This window comes from Hemicordylus capensis, chromosome 1 (assembly GCF_027244095.1).
Source record: "Hemicordylus capensis ecotype Gifberg chromosome 1, rHemCap1.1.pri, whole genome shotgun sequence".
Classification (NCBI taxonomy): Eukaryota; Metazoa; Chordata; class Lepidosauria; order Squamata; family Cordylidae; genus Hemicordylus; species Hemicordylus capensis.
The window spans coordinates 458,728,618-458,741,492 of record NC_069657.1 but is presented as its reverse complement, the minus strand read 5'-3'; the positions used below and the strand labels follow the sequence as shown (position 1 = coordinate 458,741,492).

The 12,875-nt window shown below is 49.0% G+C and overlaps 1 protein-coding gene across 2 annotated transcripts in view; it reads right to left on the bottom strand.

Annotated features, from left to right (window-relative positions):
• The window catches only part of GCKR (glucokinase regulator), a 54,423-nt gene that overhangs the window by 22,550 nt on the left and 18,998 nt on the right, over positions 1-12,875 (bottom strand). The window contains exon 1 of one of the 2 annotated variants that reach the window (XM_053251219.1): positions 7,054-7,126. The exons of the other annotated variant lie outside the window; for it this stretch is intronic. The gene's annotated coding sequence lies outside the window, so the exon portion shown is untranslated. Of the gene's footprint in view, positions 1-7,053; positions 7,127-12,875 lie in introns of those variants that run through there. 2 annotated transcript variants of the gene reach the window in all.

Sequence of the window (12,875 nt, the reverse complement as noted above, 5' to 3'; positions counted from 1 at the left end):
TTTGGCCCTGGCAATTTGTTAATTTTTAATTTTTTCAGATAGTTTGAATGTTGTCCCTCATCACCTCTATCTGACTCGGTTCTTTAGCCTCTGTCCCCGAGAAGCTCAGTTTAAGCACAGGTATACGCTCAGTATGTTTTGCTGTGAAGACAGATGCAAAGAATGGGTTTAGCTTCTCTGCAATCTCCATATCTAGACCCATTTCAAACTGGCTTTCCTGTGGGCTGTGGGGTTGAGACTGTCTTGGTCGGCCTGATGGATGATCTCCAACCGACTATCGACAGAGGGAGTGTGACTCTGCTCATCCTTTCGGATCTCTCTGCAGCTTTTGATACCATTGACTATGGTACCCTTCTGGACCGCCTGAGGGAGGTGGGATTGGGTGGCATTCTTTTACAGTGATTCCACTCCTACCTCTCTGGTAGATTCCAGATGGTGTCGCTTGGAGACCGTTGTTCTGCTAAGTGAGAACTAAAGTGTGGTGTTCCACAAGGCTCCATACGGTCTCCAATGCTCTTTAACATCTACATGAAACTGCTGGGAGTGATAATCAGGAGGTTTGGTGCAGGGTGTTATCAGTATGCTGGTGACACCCAGATCTGCTTCTCCATGCTGACCTCATCAGGAAATGGCATATCTTCCCTAAATGCCTGCTTGGAAGCAGCAATGGGCTGGGTGAGGGATAACAAACAGAAGTTGAATCCAAATAAGACAAAGGTACTGACTGTGGGGGGGCCAGGACCCAAGAGATGGTTTAGATCTGCCTGTTCTGTATGGGGTTACGCTTTCCCTGAGAGATCAGTTACGTAGCTTGGGAGTGCTCCTGGACCCAAAGGCCCAAGCTCTCCCTGGTTTCTCAGGTTGAGGCAGTGGCCAGGAGCGCTTTTTATCAGCGTTGGCTGATGCGTCAGCTACATCCATTTCTAGATGTGAATGACCTTAAAACAGTGGTACATATGCTAGTAACCCCCCAGACTTGACTACTGTAATGCACTCTACATGGGGCTGCCTTTGTACAGAAACGACAATTGGTACAGAATGCGGCAGCCAGATTGGTCCCTGGGACAACATGAAGGGACCACTTAACACCGGTTTTAATAGAACTGCACTGGCTGCCGATATGTTTCTGGGTGAAATACAAAGTGCTGGTTCTTACCTATCAAGCCTTAACAGCTTAGGTTCAGGCTATTTGAGAGAGCGCCTCCTTTCCCATGAACCCTCCCGTCTGTTACAGTCTCAAGGAGAGGTCCGGTTCTGGATGCCACCGGCTTGTTTGGCGGCAACCCAGGACGGGGCTTTCTCTTTGGAATAAGCTCCCTGATGAAATAAGAGCATCTCCTTCTCTGCCTGTTTTCAGGAAGAACCTCTCCTCTTTTGGCAGGCTTTTAATTAGAATTAATTTTAAAAACATGTTTTAATAACTATTTTTTAATATGTTTTTTGTTGCCATGTATTTTAATCTGTAACTTTTAAATATTTTAAATTTTGTACAATACCTAGAGATGTACATATCAGGCAGTATAGAAAGATGATAAACAAACAAACAAACAAATGTCCTCTGTAATAATCCATTTCAGTCCCTTGTCATCTAAGGGTCCAACCACCTCCCTGGCAGGTTTCCTGCTTCTGATGTATTTAAAGAAGTTTGTTATTCCCTTTGATGTTTATAGCTAAATGTTCCTCAAACTTTCTTTCCGCCTTATAGCTATAGCAATAGCACTTACATTTATATACCGCTCTATAGCCGAAGCTCTCTAAGCGGTTTACAATGATTTAGCATATTGCCCCCAACATTCTGGGTACTCATTTTATTTTCTCCTTGCATTTCTTTTGCCAAAGTGTGTGTTCCTTTCTGTTCTCTTCATTTGGGCAGGCCTTCCAATTTCTGAAGGAAGTCTTCTTCCCGTTTATAGCTTCCTTTACTTTACCTCTTAGCCATGCTGGCATCCTCCCGGACTTGGTGGTACCTTTCCTCCTTTTTGTTATACATTCTAACTGGGCTTCTGGTATTGTAGTTTAAATTAAACTCCATTTTAATTTGAAACTTTAAAAATTGTAATTTTAAATGTGGTTCCAGCCTCATCTTTTAACTTGTTTAACTTTGTTAATCTTTTTAAAAATATTGTATCTATTTTATTAATGTTGTGGGCCACCCCAAGCAGTCGTGTACTGGAGGCGTGGGGTATAAATATTTTGATTTTTTTTTTTTAAAGACCAGCTCTCCTCCCACTTAATGTATAAATGAATATTCATTTATTCATTAAATATGAATAAAGAATATAGGTCTCTGCCCCTCAACAGAAAAATAATAAATAAATAAATAAATATTAATACTACAACTAATACTACTACTACTAATAAATTAAGATGGATTAATAAAGAGCACGCAGTTCCTCTGTAGCCCACCACAGCAAGGTGCTTGACCAGTACTGCCCTCATCGCCCTGGAGGAAGACTCTGCCCTGTGCTGGACTGTGAAAATTAAAATTAAGTGTTTTCATAAATGACTTGGTGGAAGGGATGCTTATCAAATCTGCAAGTGACATGAAACTGGTGAGGACAGCTATGAACTTTGAAGGCAGAGGCCGCACCTGCACATAATGTGAATCCGAAGGTTGCCAAACCCATGTTTAATTTTTCTAACCCTGAACCGCATTGCAGACGTTTCTCCAGTCACAGCCTGGCAACCTGGTTCACCCAGGCTTTTAATTAGACATTGTTTTATCTGTGTTTTAATATTAACATTTTAAATTTTAATGTGTTAATCTTTTTATTGGTTTTTATTGTCTTCTAAACCGCCCAGAGAACTCGCGTTTTGGACGGTATAAAAATGTGATTAATAACAACAACAACAAAACACCATAGGGGCCACAGAAATCACCATCAGCCACTTACAAAAAGCAACTTTACTGGGAACAGCCTATATTCTGCAACGATATCTATAACAACAGCAACAACATTGACAATACAATTCAGCCATCCCAGGTCCTTAGGAAGGGCTCAATGTCTGAATAAAACAAACCAGTCAATAACACCTGTCTGACTGTGTAAATAAATAAATAAATAAATAATTGCAAGAGAAGAAAAACCAAGAGAAGAACCGAGCAGAAAAATGGAGAAATAAGCCCCTGCATGGTCAATATTTGCACAATATAAGTGGAAAATCAGACATCACCAAGACCTGGCAATGGCTTAAGAATGGCAACTTGAAGAAAGAAACAGAGGGTTTAATACTGGCTGCACAAGAACAAGCACTAAGAACAAATGCAATAAGAGCAAAAGTAGAAAAGTCAACCACAAACAGCAAGTGCCGCCTTTGTAAAGAAGCAGATGAAACAGTGGACCACCTCATCAGCTGTTGTAAAAAGATCGCACAGACTGACTACAAACAAAGGCATGACAAGGAGAGGAGAGCTGGTCAGGAGAGGAGACAGGGGCGTAACTATAATAGGGCAAGAGGAGACAGTTGTCTGGGGGCCCACTGCCTTGGGCCCCCCCCGAGGCAAGTCACATGACTGGCTCCCCCAGCCGCGCACCCGCCTGGGCTTCCTTCAGTGGTATTCATCCTCCGAAATTGATGTGAGTGTTAAGAACTGGAGCTACCAGAACAGCATGTCTTTCTCTAGTACCATTAAATGACTTGCATCATCCACAATTTACAAAACCTTCAAAAAAAAGTTTAGGATGATGTTCAGTTGTGGTGCACACACACTCACGTGTGAGTGTGTGTGTGTAAATTTTACTACGCTTTTTGTTACCACTTTTCAGCCTCATTTAAGATTTCTTTACTTCATGAGCTGAGCTTCGGTGGGGGAGCATCCTCTATAATAAAACCCTTGGTGTCCGTCCGTGGACGGACACCAAGCGTGTGTCCGTGCCTCCCTGGCCTGTTCTGCGCATGTGCGGAGCGCATGCGCAGAACAGAGCGAGGGAGACACGACCACCGGCACCCGGTGGCCATCTTGGGCGGCCAGAAGCGGCCTCCCCGAAGAAGCCGGGTGAGCGGCGCTGGGGGACACTGGCCGCCGCCTTGGCCAGAGGACACGCCGCGGCGACAAGGGAGAGGCCCCGGGCAGCGGAGGGCCCGGCCGGAGCCACGGGCAGCAGCAGTGGTCCTGCTGGAGCCGCGGCGGCGGTGGGTGGCGGGCCCGTCGGAGCCCTGGGTGGCCGGCCCGGCCGGAGACACGGGCCGCAGTGGGTGGCGGCCGAAGAAAAGTAAAAGTAAAAAAGCTGCCGCCGCCGCTGCTGCCGAAGTCCCACCCTCCCTCCCTCCCAACTTCCGAAATCACCTTACCCCGCCCGTGAAAGTTGAGAAAAGAAAGACCTAAATTGAAGAGGGAGAGAGGAGCTCGCAAGCAGTGCTCCTCCCTCTGCAAAGGCTCTGCCCGAACTGGCGCTTGGGGCCGAAAGGACGCAAGAGGCGTCCTTTCCGCCCCAAGCGCCAGTTCGGAAAGAGGCTTTGCAGAGGGAGAAGCACTGCTTGCGAGCTCCTCTCTCCCTCTTCAATTTAGGTCATCCTTTGCTCAACTGTCACGGGCGGGGTAAGGTGGTTTCGGAAGTTGGGAGGGAGGGAGGGTGGGACTTCGGCGGCAGCGTCGTCATCAGTATTTAAAAAAAAAAAACAGTAAAGGGGAGAGGAAAAGGCTAGCGCCCGTTATTATAACGGGCTTCAAAATACTAGTTTTAAAATATTGTCTCTGGGCCCACTCCAACCTTGCTACGCCCCTGAGAGGAGAGCTGGCCTTGTGGTAGCAAGCATGACTTGTCCCCTTAGCTAAGCAGGGTCTGCCCTGGTTGCATATGAAAGGGAGACTTGATGTGTGAGCACTGCAAGATCTTCCTAGGGGATGAAGCCGCTCTGGGAAGAGCAGAAGGTTCCAAGTTCCCTTCCTGGCAGCATCTCCAAGAGAGGGCTGAGAGAGATTCCTGCCTGCAACCTTGGAGAACCCGCTGCCAGTCTGTGAAGACAATACTGAGCTAGATAGACCAGTGGTCTGACTCAGTATATGGCAGTTTCCTATGTTCCTAAGGTAGCAGGGATGACACACTGGAACATCTGCAAAAAATACAAGCTACCTGTAGCCAAACATTGGTGGGACCATAAAATTGAAAAAGTTGAAGAAAACGAAGATGCAAAAATATTATGGGACTTCCGACTACAAACAGACAAACATCTGCCACACAATACACCAGATATCACTGTAGTCGAGAAGAAAGAAAAACAAGTCAAAATAATCGACATAGCAATACGAGGGGATAGCAGAATAGAAGAAAAAGAAATAGAAAAAACCACCAAATACAAAGATCTACAAATGGAAATTGAAAGGCTGTGGCAGAAAAAGACCCAAATAATCCCCGTGGTCATTGGCGCCCTGGGTGCAGTTCCAAAAGACCTTGAAGAGCACCTCCACACCAGAGGGGCCACAGAAATCACCTCCAGCCAATTACAAAAAGCAGCTTTACTGGGAACAGCCTATATTCTGCGACGATATCTATAACAACAACATTGACAATAAAATTCTGGCATCCCAGGTCCTTGGGAAGGACTCGATGTCTGGATAAAACAAACCAGTGAATAACACCTGTCTGGCTGTGTAAATAAATAATAATAATAAATGATAAATAATAACCTGCTTTTTCAGGGCAGGATAGGCCACATCCCAGCATGCTCTGTAGCCCTCGCATCACCAGACTGTGGGCAAGGTGTCAGTATGACGCCAGGAGAGAGCCAGAGTGGCGTAGTGATTAGAATGCTGGACTAGGACCGGGGAGACCCGAGTTCAAATCCCCATTCAGCCATGAGACTTGCTGGGTGACTCTGGGCCTGTCACTCCTCGCTCAGCCTAACCTACTTCACAGGGTTGTTGTGAGGAGAAACCTAAGTATGTAGTATACCACTCTGGGCTCCTTGGCAGAAGAGCGGGATATAAAATGTAAGATTAATTCATTCATTCATTAAAGTCTCCAGGGTGCCAGCTCTTGGCCATGATCTTTAAGGGGGTGTGCCAAGTGCGATCGTGGCTTTTGGGAATGGTCGGCCGGCCCTCAGCAGGGAAAGGACCTGGAACTCCCTTTAACGGCCAGACCAGACCAGCCCTCCTTCTGAAGGTGGCTGCACTGCTGTCCTCGGAAGGGGCCCACCACAAAACAGTCTTGCACAAGCACAATTCCTGGCGGGGGGGGGAGGATGCCGGGAGGGGCAGTATTTTGCTGCTACTCAGGAAAGGGAAGGAAACATGGTGCCCTCCTAGGAGGGGATATATGTGTGTGTGAGGGAGGGCCGAGGAGTCTGGGCTCTGGCCCGCTGGGGCCCAGGATGCTCTCGCGAGGGCTCACCCCGGCCAAACAGACCCTGGGGACCCAACTGCACTCATGCTGCTGCCCCTGTCGCGGCCTGCCCCCAAGGGACTAGTGCTCTCACAAGAGGGCCGTCTCCTGGGGAGTTGCTCCGCTCAGCAGCCTTCGCTCTTCCGTCAGATTGTGTGCTCATGAGTTGAGCTCTCCCCAAAAATGAAGAATTACCAAACCGCAGAGACCAGGCTAGGCAGCTCAGCACGTATATGCAGAAAGAATCCAGCTGCCTTTGTGGCCCACAAGTTGGTTTATTTATTGTGATGTGATGTTTGTACACCATCCCAAACTTATGTCACTGGGTGGTTTACAACAACATAAAACAGATTAAAACAAAGTTAAAACACGGAAACATTTTAAAACCACAGTCCTAGATAGAAACCTTGAGTGAATAAATGCATCTTGAGAGACTTTTAAAAATCTGGCAGAGGAGGCTCTTCTTTCAGCAGAGAGTGCATTCCAAAGCCTTGGGGTTGCCACAGAGAAAGTCAATCCCTGCGTAGCTGTCAGATGAGCTGGTAGCAACCTGTGTTGAACACAAGCCAGCTGAACATGAACCAGCGGTGCAACCAGGCGCGTAACAACGATCGGGCAAGGGGAGGCAGTTGTCTGGGGGCCCCACTGCCTGGAGGGGCCCCCCAGGGGCACCTCACGTGACTCCCCATTGCCCCCTGCCCAGCCCCATAGCCTCTCAGCCACTTGCCCTCTTCGCCGTCTCTCCTGCTTGTTCTGCTGGCCCGCAATCGAAGCAGCAGCCCAGCTGCCAAGAGCTCCTTTTCTCCCGCCTCTCAGCTGGTCGGCGGGTGGGCAGTGGGGCTTCCAGGGAGGTCTGGTGTAGGCCTCTGTGAAGCCTGAACTCGAGTAGGGCCCAAGCCAGCAAGGAGGAGGCAGCTAGAGTGGCCTCCACTGTTCTTTGCAGCAGAAGACCCCCTGCTGCCAGGTAGAGTGTGAACTCCCTTTTGTGGTTACCTTCCCCACCCCCCCCCCACCCGGATATATAGGGATCTGCTTGCCATAGGGCTTTGATATGGGGTGGGGGAAGGACTGAGAAGTCTCTGAATATTTATTTTTAAACAGCTTGGAAAATTTGCTGGCTTAAAAAAAACTATCTAAAAAGTCCTATAAGTGGCTTGTTTCATGGCAGAAAATTGCAAAAACTTCTGGAAGAAACATTATTTTATTAATTTTATTCATTCATTCATTCATTCATAAATGCACTTATGTTCAAGTTGTTTTGCAACCCAGAAGGTCTGAGTGAGAACTGTGAAGCATGGCTTGTGCTTTTATTTTATTTTATTTTTCTTGTGTGTGAACTGCTCCCCAATAACTTGCAGGGACTTCAGGGTAAATCTGGCCAACATGTGAATGCAGCACCTCCATTCCAGAGGAGATGTGTGTTAAAGGGCTTTAAAAGCCTCCTGTGAAAAACCTCCTGGAATCAAACTTGACTGAATTTGTTCAGAATTCTGAGAAAACAAACAGAGGCTCACCCTGCATGGTTGAAAGTCTCCTTGGCTAATCTGCAGCGAGGGGCCCATTTTAATAATTAGTGTTGCTAGTGTGTTCTAGGCATTAAAAGTAGCACAAATATATAGTACTCAATGTATATCACTATATACTGTGAAGTGTGCGTGTGTGTATTCAGTGAAATGTATTTCCAGGCAGCATACTTATTTTGAAATATCAGACTTAAATCCTTGGGGGCCTGGGGTGTGCGGAGGCCCTGGACTTTGAGTGGGGGGGCCCCATTTTAAAATCTTGTCTCTGGGCCCACTCCAACCTTGCTACGCCCCTGGGTGCAACACAGTTGCTAAGAGCATAAGAAGAGCCCTGCTGGATCAGGCCCAAGGAAGCCCATCTAGTCGAGCATCCTGTTCCCCACAGTGGCCCATCGAATGCCTCTGGGGATCCCCCAGGCAAGAGGTGGGGGCAGGCCCCCTCTCCTGCCGCTGCTCCCCTGCAATTGGTATCTTGAGGCATCCTGCCTCTGAGGCTGGAGGTGGCCCACGGCCACCAGACTAGAAGCCATTGACAGACCTGTCCTCCATGAGTTTGTCTAAGCCCCTTATAAAGCCATCCAAGCTAGTGGTCATCACCACATCCCGTGGCAGAGATTTCCGTAGATTAATTATGCACTGTATGAAAAAGTACTCCCTTTTGTTGGTCCTAAATTTCCTGGCCTTCACTTTCATGGGGTGACCCCTGGCTCTAGTGTTGTGAGAGAGGGAGAAAATGTTCTCTCAGTCTACCCTCCCCACTCCATGCATAACTTCGTACACCTCTATCATGTCTCCTCTTAGACACCTCTTTTCCATACTAAAAAGCCCCAGATGCTGAGGAGAGCTGGTCTTGTGGTAGCAAGCATGACGTCCCCTTAGTTAAGCAGGATCTGCCCTGGTTGCATATGAATGGGAGACTTGATGTGTGAGCACTGGAAGAGATTGGGACGGTGTACAAATTTGATAAATAAATAAATAAATAAATAAATAAATATTTCTCTTAGGGGATGGAGTTGCTCTGGTTCCAAGCTCCCTCCCTGGCAGCATCTCCAAGTTAGGGCTGAGAGAGATTCCTGCCTGTAACCTTGGAGAAGCTGCTGCCAGTCTGTGAAGACAATACTGAGCAAGATAGACCAAAGGTCTGATTCAGTATATGGCAGCTTCCTGTGTTCTTATCTCGGTTGCCCTTTTCTGCACCTTTTCCAGTTCTACAATATCCTTCTTAAGATATGGTGACCAGAACTGTAGCCAGATGTACTCCAAATGTAGCCAGAGCATAGATAAAGATCATTTATCTATGTATCTATGCTCATGTACCCTTTATCTATGCTCTGTAGCCAGAGCATATGCTCATGCTATGCTATGCTATGCTCATATATCCTTTAGCTATGCTCTGTAGCCAGAGCATAGATAAAGGCATTATAATATTAGCCATTTTATTTCCAATCCCCTTCCTAATGATCCCTAGCATGGAATTGGCCTTTTTCACAGCTGCTGCACATTGAGACGACACTTTCAACCAGCTGTCCACCACGACCCCAAGACATAGGCGTAACTATAGGGGGCAGGGGGGCACGTGCCCCGGACGCCACTTGGCAGGGGGCGCCAAAAAGTGCCCCCACCGATTTGCCGGGAAAAAAATTATTTATTTATTTATTTATTTATTTTTATTTTTTTGCAGAGCAGTCCCCCTCCCCCGGTCCCGGCGCCGCCGCCCCCTCATTGGCATTGCTCATCCAGCACTGGGTGCCGCGGCGTCTTCATAGTCCAAGTCTCTGACTCTCACTCCCCGGCGCGCCCCGCCGCCAGTCGCGCATGCGTCAAGAGGAGGACACGCACCAGAGCAAACTTCTTGAACAACTCCCTCTTCTGAACAACTTCCTGAACGCCCGAACCAGTTCCCCTTTTTGCTCATTCAAGTCCTTCCTCCCGTATAATCTAACCACGTTTTAACTGAAAAGGTTCAGGGAGGGAGAGATGGGGGGATGTGGAATCTTGGCTTCCACATCCCCCCATCTCTCCCTTCCTGGACTTTTTCATTATGTAATGCAAGCTAATTTAATTATATGTCATCATCAAAATGGATTAGCTGTTTCAGCCCATCAGGAAAGTCTAAACCTCCACCGATTTAATTAACCAGACTGAAAATCAGATGAACAGAGAATGTTTTAATGAAAGGTGGTATATAAATTTAACAATAAGTAAAACTATCATTCTCGGCTGGTGTAGGAGGTCACCCAAGCTTGGGATTACATCCCCCCCACATGCTCCAAAAGGCAGGAAGTAGTCATACTTGAAGATCCTTAACCCAGTGCATGTGGGCGGATCTCCTCAGTTCTACTTCCTGCCTTTGCTCCAGAAGGCTCGCATTACAGCTCGCTGGCTTTGGCCTAGTTAACTAGGCCTCTTCTTTTCTTCTGCTTATATTCCTATTGTTTTTGACTATTTCCAATCTATTCTTCACCTGGTATTCTACTACTATTAGTTCTCTCTAGTTACTAAAGAAAATAATAATAATAATAATTTTAAATTAAAAAAAAAAATTCATATCTGTTCTTCTACTGTCCTTTCTGTTATTCGTTACCTCTCCTCACCTCTTGCCGACCTTTTGGCCGATGTCCGCTAAGAAGACCTTCGGACTCCTGGCTATTAGGGAGAGATCCGCCCATCAGCGCCTGTTCCCGCCAAAAACTCGGGACTGCGCAAATCCTGTAAGGAAAATGGCAGATGTATCAGATGACCTTGCTGGCGCCTGTAGGCCACAGTGGTCCTCTCTGTTGCCAGATACCGGTGAGGAGACTGGGCGCAATCCATGCCACCAGCAATCCACCGAAGCAGGACGCAGGTGGCGGCACCAGAATCGGAGGCTTCCTGACAAGGAGGCCCCGTTGGTGGCCAGATACCGGTGAGGAGACTGGGCGCAATCCATGCCACCAGCAATCCACCGAAGCAGGACGCAGGTGGCGGCACCAGAATCGGAGGCTTCCCTACAAGGAGGCCCCGTTGGTGGCCAGATACCGGTGAGGAGACTGGGCGCAATCCATGCCACCAGCAATCCACCGAAGCAGGACGCAGGTGGCGGCACCAGAATCGGAGGCTTCCTGACAAGGAGGCCCCGTTGGTGGCCAGATACCGGTGAGGAGACTGGGCGCAATCCATGCCACCAGCAATCCACCGAAGCAGGACGCAGGTGGCGGCACCAGAATCGGAGGCTTCCCTACAAGGAGGCCCCGTTGGTGGCCAGATACCGGTGAGGAGACTGGGCGCAATCCATGCCACCAGCAATCCACCGAAGCAGGACGCAGGTGGCGGCACCAGAATCGGAGGCTTCCTGACAAGGAGGCCCCGTTGGTGGCCAGATACCGGTGAGGAGACTGGGCGCAATCCATGCCACCAGCAATCCACCGTAGCAGGACACAAGTGGTGGCACCAGAATCGGAGGCTTCCTGACAAGGAGGCCCCGTTGGTGAGAGAGCTTTCGCCCGGCAGCGCGAGCAAGGTAAGCCTGTGATGTTTGGCCTCGCCCCCCCCCCCCAACTCCTTTCCCTAGCAGTTGGGCGTGCAGGAGGAGGACTGCCTCAGCGAGTATTGGGGCCACGCTGAAAGGAACGTCAGCAGGAGTGGCCGCCCCAGAGCCTGTCGGAATCAGACGGGGAAGACGTGCAGGATGATGAGGCAGGCGGTGCTGAGCCCGTGGATGGGGCGTCGGAGCACCCAGAAGGCCATGAACAGCTCCCCCCGGTAAGATCGGGACTTGCTCGGGGGGGGAGGAGGTGAGTGCAGATGCCCCCTATGTGGCCCCTCCCTCAGGGCCTACTCCTACAGGGAATGTGGGGGTTCCCCCTGATGCTGCCACTGCAAAGGGCTGGATTCAGGAGGCCGTTCAGGTCTCACTGGCAGCGGCGCTTAAAGCGCGGAAGCCTGCAAGGCAGGCTGTGATCCATGTGTCGCCCTCAGACTCTCAGGAGGAGATGGTGCCCGCTAAGCAGCCCAGGGTGGCTATACGCCAGGACTCTGTGCCCTTGCGTAGAGGGAGGTCTTCAGATGAGTCTGGAGAGGACTCCCCAGATCTATTGTGACCCAGGGTCAGTGGGTCAGAGACATTGCTGGGCAACCCAGACAAGGGGCCCTCCTCCTCGGAAGAGGGGGAGATGATTGACGACTTTGCTGCAAACTTACACAGTCAGAGGCTCTCTCTTATGGTGGATTTTCAGCCACTAATTAATCAGGCTATTGCTGCGCTTGATCTGTAGCCAGTTACAGAGGAACAGATCTCTCCTGTGTCCAAGGGCTCCTTGGTGCTGCCTAAGGCTAAGGTACCGCAGATTAAATCAGTGATACCTGAGGGCTTTACTAAGACCATCAAGGAGGAATGGGCAGCTATTGCGACTCCCAAAGCGTATGTTGACATTGGCTAGCAAATTGTACAACTTTGAGGAGGAGACTCTGGACTTGCTGAAGGTGCCACTTACGGTTGCTCACTTCGGGGCCCTACTTAGTAGCACAGTGGTACCCAAGGATGGGGACTCCTCTTCTAAGGAGCCAGAAAACAGAAAAGCAGAATCTGCACTGCGCAGTGCCCACGAGGCTTGAGCAGTGGCCATCAGAGCTGACACCACTGTGTCCTTGGTGTCTAGAGCATCAGTCTTGTGGGTTGGCGAGTTACCCAATGACCCTCCCACTAATCAGTCTAAGATGTGGCATAAGCTACTTCGTCTGCAGAGGGTGGCTGCCTTTTCAGCGGATGCTACTCTGGACAGTGTTCAGTTCTCGGCACGTGCGGTCAGTGCAGGTGTCCTGGCAAGACGCAACATATGGCTAAAATTTTGGAAGTTGATAATACGTCTAGGGCTAAATTAGCTGCTGTTCCCTATGCTGGGGGGAAAGCTAATTGGGAATGAGGCCCTGAAAGAGGTCCTCATTGAAACTAAGGATAACCGCAGGGCTCTGCCATCAGCTCCTAGGAAGAAGGACAAGAGTTTTAATCATAGACCGATGCAAACCTTCAGGGCGTTTAGACCTCAGT